The 6,648-nt window shown below is 36.0% G+C and overlaps 1 long non-coding RNA gene across 1 annotated transcript; it reads right to left on the bottom strand.

Annotated features, from left to right (window-relative positions):
* Positions 1 to 1,392: 1,392 nt before the first annotated feature.
* On the bottom strand, positions 1,393 to 3,992 carry LOC132599527 (uncharacterized). The gene is made up of 2 exons (XR_009566859.1): positions 3,660 to 3,992; positions 1,393 to 2,791 (listed from the first exon to the last, which is right to left on the bottom strand). It is a non-coding gene; the product is annotated as an uncharacterized LOC132599527 (long non-coding RNA).
* Positions 3,993 to 6,648: the final 2,656 nt, after the last annotated feature.

Raw genomic sequence — 6,648 nt, 5'->3', positions numbered from 1 at the left:
AATGTACACAATTTGGTCAACTAAAACTCCAAATCACTCGTTGCTTATATATAGTGGTCAAAATCTCATAGTTAGGCCATAGCTACATTCTCAAAAATCTATATATAGATAAGGGCATCCCTCCTTTCCCTTTTTTTCCCCCCCCCATAAGGTGGAGTGACAACAAGTCAAGTCCTTTTAAAGTTGATAGCAGGTACCATTTAGTCCATTTTTAGGATATTGCCAAGTAAGATAGACTTTCTAATTCTAATTTTGTCAAACTTCCAATAACTTAATAAAGAAAGTCGCATTGGGTCTTCTTTTTCTCACTAAAAAAAACAAGAAAGTGACATATAGAAAGGTAGCTAAGAAATTTACTCACTACTAGCTAATCTCATCACACTCTATAAATTAATCAATTTGCATTGCATGAGTCTGTGTAAGAGAAATATTTTATATACCTAACTAATTTCTTTTTGATTGGTTTTTTTCTGCTCAGAATAAACAAGTCAAGAATAAGTTTATATGTTATTTATTGGAGGGGTCAGAGAGAAATGGGAATTTGGTATTTGCAGTTAATGGAGAAAGATTTGAGCTAGCATGTGTTGATCCTGTTTCAAGAGCCCAAAGCTTGGCTTTATAAATACTGATTGAAGTATTTATCATTTAACCAATCACCACACCTTTTCTTTATGAGAATCAACAAAAAAAGTGAAGATTTCGTAAACAACTAAAGCATATATAGTACTGATACCAACGTTGCACCAATATTTCAAAATCTCAATTAATTGTTACACCACCTAAAATATATTGATACTCTTACTATGCAATTTTGCCACCTTATTTCACATTAAAATTTAGGATACCCTAATTCAATCGTTGAGAGACGAGTACTTCTCTGACGTAACATAGTTATATTTAATGGGGAGAAATGATTTTTTTGGGTCCAATACACTTTTTGTTAGTTTTATGACCCTTTTCCAAGAAATTTTCATTTTTTTATACATAAGATATCTGGAAAAAAAATACATAGGAGATCTGAAAAGATCATTTTCTTCTATTCAAATTGTAAGAAAGTAAGAGATCTCATTTCCCCGTATGAATCCTCACTGCTTCATTTAAGCTCAACTCATCATGTCATCATCATATTAAGTAAATACAAAAACAAATTATTTTTCTATTTAAACGATGTAATTTTTCAAGGAAAGGGTATTGCACTCCCTAGACAAAAGTAGTTCTATCAATGGCCTATACTTTCTCAAATAGTAAATGTCACGACCCAACCCCGAAGGCCGTGACTAGTGCCCGAGCTGGACACTCGTATATATATCTGTCAGGCATAATCAAACTGAAGCTGAACATCATATAGAAACTTTGTGAAAACATACGTTATCTCAAAACGTCACATACATGTATCATGGTAACCTGTCTCCTGAGGAGTCACAACTAATCAAAAGATATCATAATACACGAGCCGACAAGGCTGCCACTGCATACAACATCCCAAGATATATATATACGCAAGCCGACAAGGCTGCCACTACATACAACATCCCAAGATATATATATATATATATATACGCAAGCCGACAAGGCTGCCACTACATACGGGAACGTCCCAACATAAGTCATATAGGCATAACTAAACAACATCTATATACAACCCACACATAGGTCTACAGACCTCTAAGAGTATCAACAGTAACATAAGACGGGACAGGGCCCCGCCGTACCCCTGAATGAACATATACATATATTAGTAGATATGTGCTAAAAGTCTAGACTCCGGAACAATGGAGCACTCCAAGACAGCTGAGTAGAAGTCCTAAACTGGAGGGTCACCAAATCAAGTATCTGTACCTGCGGGCATGAACGCCCCCCCTCCCCCCCACCCACCCGAAGAAAGGGGGGTCAGTACGAGATATGTACTGAGTATGTAAAGCATGAAATACAATATGGAAGATCATAACTGAAGTAAAGATTCCAGGAGACAAGTATGATAATCAATAAATCACTGTACCTGTGTCTTACAAAACAAGTCATGCATATCATTATCATATACCGTACCCAGCCCATCATGGGACTCGGTGGATAGTCATATCATCATATCATCATATACCGTACCCGGCCCACTATGGGACTCGGTGAATAATCATATTATCGTATACCGTACCCGGCCCATTATGGGACTCGGTGAATAATCATATCATCATATCATCATATACCGTACCCGGCCCATTATGGGACTCGGTGAATAATGTAGTAAAACTGTGCATGATAACATACCCGGCCCGGGACTCGGTGAAAGATGTAACAACAGTATGCACGAGTAGAGTAGTGAGTAACCACATGCAATTAAATCATCATCTGAGACTCGATAGACAAGTAGACTAGCTAACATTCGAGTGTCCAAGCGATAGTCATGTTAAGTACTCTTTAAATATCATTATGAACTATATCAAAGGGAGCCTCAGGAATCATAGGCATGTATCGAGATAATGTGAAATAACTTATGAAGTCAGAGTCATTAGTCATTATAGAGCCTTTAGGAATAGAAACTTATACATCCGATTATACTATCCAACATATAGAAAGCTCGAGGGCAGTAGCTTAACTACTTTAAAAGTTCTAACATCAAGAAGTGAATAAGAATCATGAATCATATTCGGAACTTATGAATGGAATTATCCCAAAGCTTATATCATTCATCACTTACGTCTAAGACATGCCAAAAGAAAGAAGGGATAGGCTTTACATACCTTTAGCGTTTATTCGCATCACAACACGTATACGCTGCCCGAGTCGTCTTAGCCTATATTAACACGTCAAGAACTATGGTTAAGCTACGGAGAGATTCAAAACGTATTCCCACGTTAGTAACTCCTTTCTAGATAATTAGACGTCGTTGCTCTTATATTCAAACCAATTACATAACAATCAAGCTAATATCAATAACCACACGTTCAAGTACTAATCCGAGACCATTCAAGACACGACTCGAGAACATTCCGGACAGCCCACACAACATTCCAAACAGCCCACATTTACAACATTCGATAACAATCCGCATACGACTACTACATATTCAAATTATTCTTAGTGACCCATAGGCTTAACGTTTTCATCGAAACGATCTTCTGACAGCCCAACCAATACAATAACATCATGTATAACTTTAGTTACACTTAATCTTTCAAGCTCACAAGAACAACAACGACATATCAAAATAGCCCCTAACTAACAACATAAACGATGCTCGAAGATCTTGTGAATACCTACGAACACACCAAGCAAACCACATACGATTCTTACACGTTATTTCATACAATATTTTCATCTAATTTTAGTGAAATACAACAGCAGCCACACGACAACTACATCATCTATTCATATGCAAGTAAACCACATTATTATCACTATAATCCTTACAACAGCCCACAAACGAATTTAACTTCAACATTAACCATTAAATGCCTTCATTCTCATCATAAAATCCATAACAACAACAATCAAAATATTAAGTAAAATCAGTTCACCATCTTCACCTAAAACAGTCCCCTACGGCTTCAACAATGTCCCAACATCAACACACATAATTTTTTCATATCCAATACACATCCACCAACATTATACAAGTCTAAACCATCTTTAAATCACATAGATAAAGGTTAAATTTTTACCTTAACCACTTAGCTCCTTAACTTGCTGAATTTGGCAACTTCAATTACTTGACACTCTTGCTGCCCCCAAACAATTAATCCACGTTTCTATGACCTTCAATCGGTTGGAATACCTTGGAAAATATATTTTTTGATCAAGATCATAATCCTCTTCAAGAACAGCCATGGCCGTGAGCTTACAAGAGCAGCCATGGTTGTTTGTGGTTCCTCTCTCCATTGGAACATGAAGATAAATATGTAGAACACTTTAGGGCTTGATTTGCCATGGAAATCATCATTTTGCTCAAGGTCAGCCATGGCCGTGAGCTGCCATGGCTGAGCTCCTCTCTCTTAAACTTCATTTTGTGGATGAAAATGAATAAGCGTAGTCATCCTTTTGATTTATATATGCCATCCATAGTGGTGACACATGTCCAGCCACCATGACATGTGTCCCACTCCACCAAGTACCAATCAAATTCAGCCACATTTTTGTGGGGCCCACTTAGTGGTCTAATTAGGCTAATTAATCATAATTGATCACTAATCCCCACTTAATAATTTAATCATGGTTAATTAATCCTCAATCTCCATTAATATTTCCATATCAAATAAAATCGCAAGCAACTATTAAAATCGGGGATTAAAAGTCCTTGTCTCATATCCAAAAATGATCTTATTCTTGGATTTATGTTGATTAACTTACGAATAATCCGTCGTATAAAAATACGGGATATAACAGTAAAGACTTACCACACTAGGTATTTATACCAAACCACCAAAAAATATTTGTACAAAAAATACCCTTTCCTAACATGAAATACTCCAGTATAGCGTGTTGGAACAAGTTTGAAACTTTGACAAGCGATGAAGCTCCATCAATTATATGTTGGAGTTAGAAATTTCTCTAAGAACTTTTAAAGGTGAAACCAGCAAGCCTATTTTAAAGTTTATATATGTTACCATTGTTTCACTTAAAGTACTTATTTTATAACTATTTCATTATCTCACTGATGTTATGTGTTTCAAACTCCACGAAAAATTCAAAGTTATTCCTGGAATTTCAAACTCCAGCACTGTGCTGAAGTTCCTATTGTCAAAGTTCCGATTTTTGAACTCTAATAACGTATGGTGCAATTGTTCCTTATTTTAGTTATGAATATCTTTTGTCTAGATATTACAAACAACTAATTTCTAATAATATTTAAAACGATGGTTAATCTTTAATTGCCTACTAAACACGTACCATCCCACCTAAGTTTTTTTGGGTGGAAGCAAGCTAAGTACTTGTAAAATTGATAGGCACCATACAATTTGCTCCTTCCTATATTTCTAAAATGTAATTTTGTCAAACTTCCAATAACTTGTTGGTTCTTCTTTTACAAGAAAGTGAAATATAGAAAGGTAACTAAAAATTTTACTCACAACTAGCTAATCTCATGACACTATAAATTATTTCAAGAAATGTGCATGAATCTGTATGCGAGAGATATTTTATAATTTATTTTTCCGCTTAGAATAACAAAGTTAAGAATAAGATTATATATTATATATTAGATGGAGGGCTCAATGGGAAATGGGAACTTGGTATTTGCAGTTAATGGAGAGAGATTTGAGTTAGCATGTGTTGATCCTTCTAATACTTTGCTTCAGTTCTTGAGATATCATGCTTCTTTCAAGAGTCCCAAGCTTGGTAATGGTGAAGGTAATTTGGTTTACTTGGTGTCCTATACTCACTTTGTGATCACATTAAGTTAAATTTGTGTCAGATAAATTCTATTTTGGAGGGTAGCAAGTTTCTTACCACAGACGATTACCTCCTTTTCGAGGGTTCGAGCGACAGACCTCTGATAAAAAATGAAGGATACTTACTTGACAAGTGGTCTCAGGTTAGAGCCTCGGGAATTGGGTCACCTTTAGTTGGGAGCACTTAACCCTGGCGTAGAAAGATTTGAGTTAGCAGATCTTGATCCTTCTACTACTTTTGCTTCAGATCTTTTCCCTTGTACATAATTGTGTTGACTGTATGGTAAAAATAATAACTCAAAGGAAAGAATGCAAAATTAAGAATGTATCTTTCTCTTTTTTTTTCCAAAATTTTAAGATTGTGAGCTTAAATTACAAAGTTATGAGACTGGTTCTTTTTGGTAAAGAAGAGCTAATTCAAAATTAAATGTCTAGATAAGTCATTTAATTGGAATCTGCGACTTAAGTAGGGCAAAAAAAAATTGAACCAAACTAGTACAAAAAAAAAACACATTAATAGGTTTCACGCACGAATTTCGTGCGTGAAAGGACCAAACTACAAGAGCCGTTCACGCACGAAATTCGTGTGTGAAGCAGGTGACCATAAAACCTGCCTTGAATTTGTAGGTGAAAGAGTAGGCCAAAAACAACACGTTAATTATTACCTGCACTGTAACACCCCGCATATTGGAACTAAGTTTAGGCTCATATCATTAGAGTTCTAGTGGAAACACTGAAGGTTTGAACGTTTTGCGAAAATGGTTGATAGGCCTACTTCGGGCAGCGATAACTCCTTGATCAGTTTGGAATTCGGGAAAGTACCCTTAATGAAAGTTGTAGTATGTAGAAATACCTTTCTAACGATATAAGTACCAAGCCAATCAGAGATCGGAGCAAGGAGATTGTAACACCTCGTGCATTCGGGTTAAGATTTGTCTTATAAGATGGGGGGTATAATGAACCCAATTTTAGTAGTGTATAAATGGTGTTTGAAACCCAATCAAGACATGAGAAGAGTCTTTGGGCAAAACAAAGTTGAAAACCACTCTAAGGGGCATGTTCGCAAGTGAGTTTATAGATGGTCTTACTTACAACGACCATAACCCCATTATTAATTTGGAATTTTGGAAACATTCCTTGATGAAAGTTGTAGCCCTTTGAAATAGCTTTCCAACGGTATATTATGGGCCTCAAACGGACATCTGTGCAAAGAGTTATGCCCATTATACGACAGACTGTCCGAGCAGAAGAATTTTGACGGACC

This window comes from Lycium barbarum, chromosome 6 (assembly GCF_019175385.1).
Source record: "Lycium barbarum isolate Lr01 chromosome 6, ASM1917538v2, whole genome shotgun sequence".
Classification (NCBI taxonomy): domain Eukaryota; kingdom Viridiplantae; phylum Streptophyta; class Magnoliopsida; order Solanales; family Solanaceae; genus Lycium; species Lycium barbarum.
The sequence above is the reverse complement of the archived record's forward strand: the minus strand, read 5'-3'. Positions and strand labels throughout refer to the sequence as shown.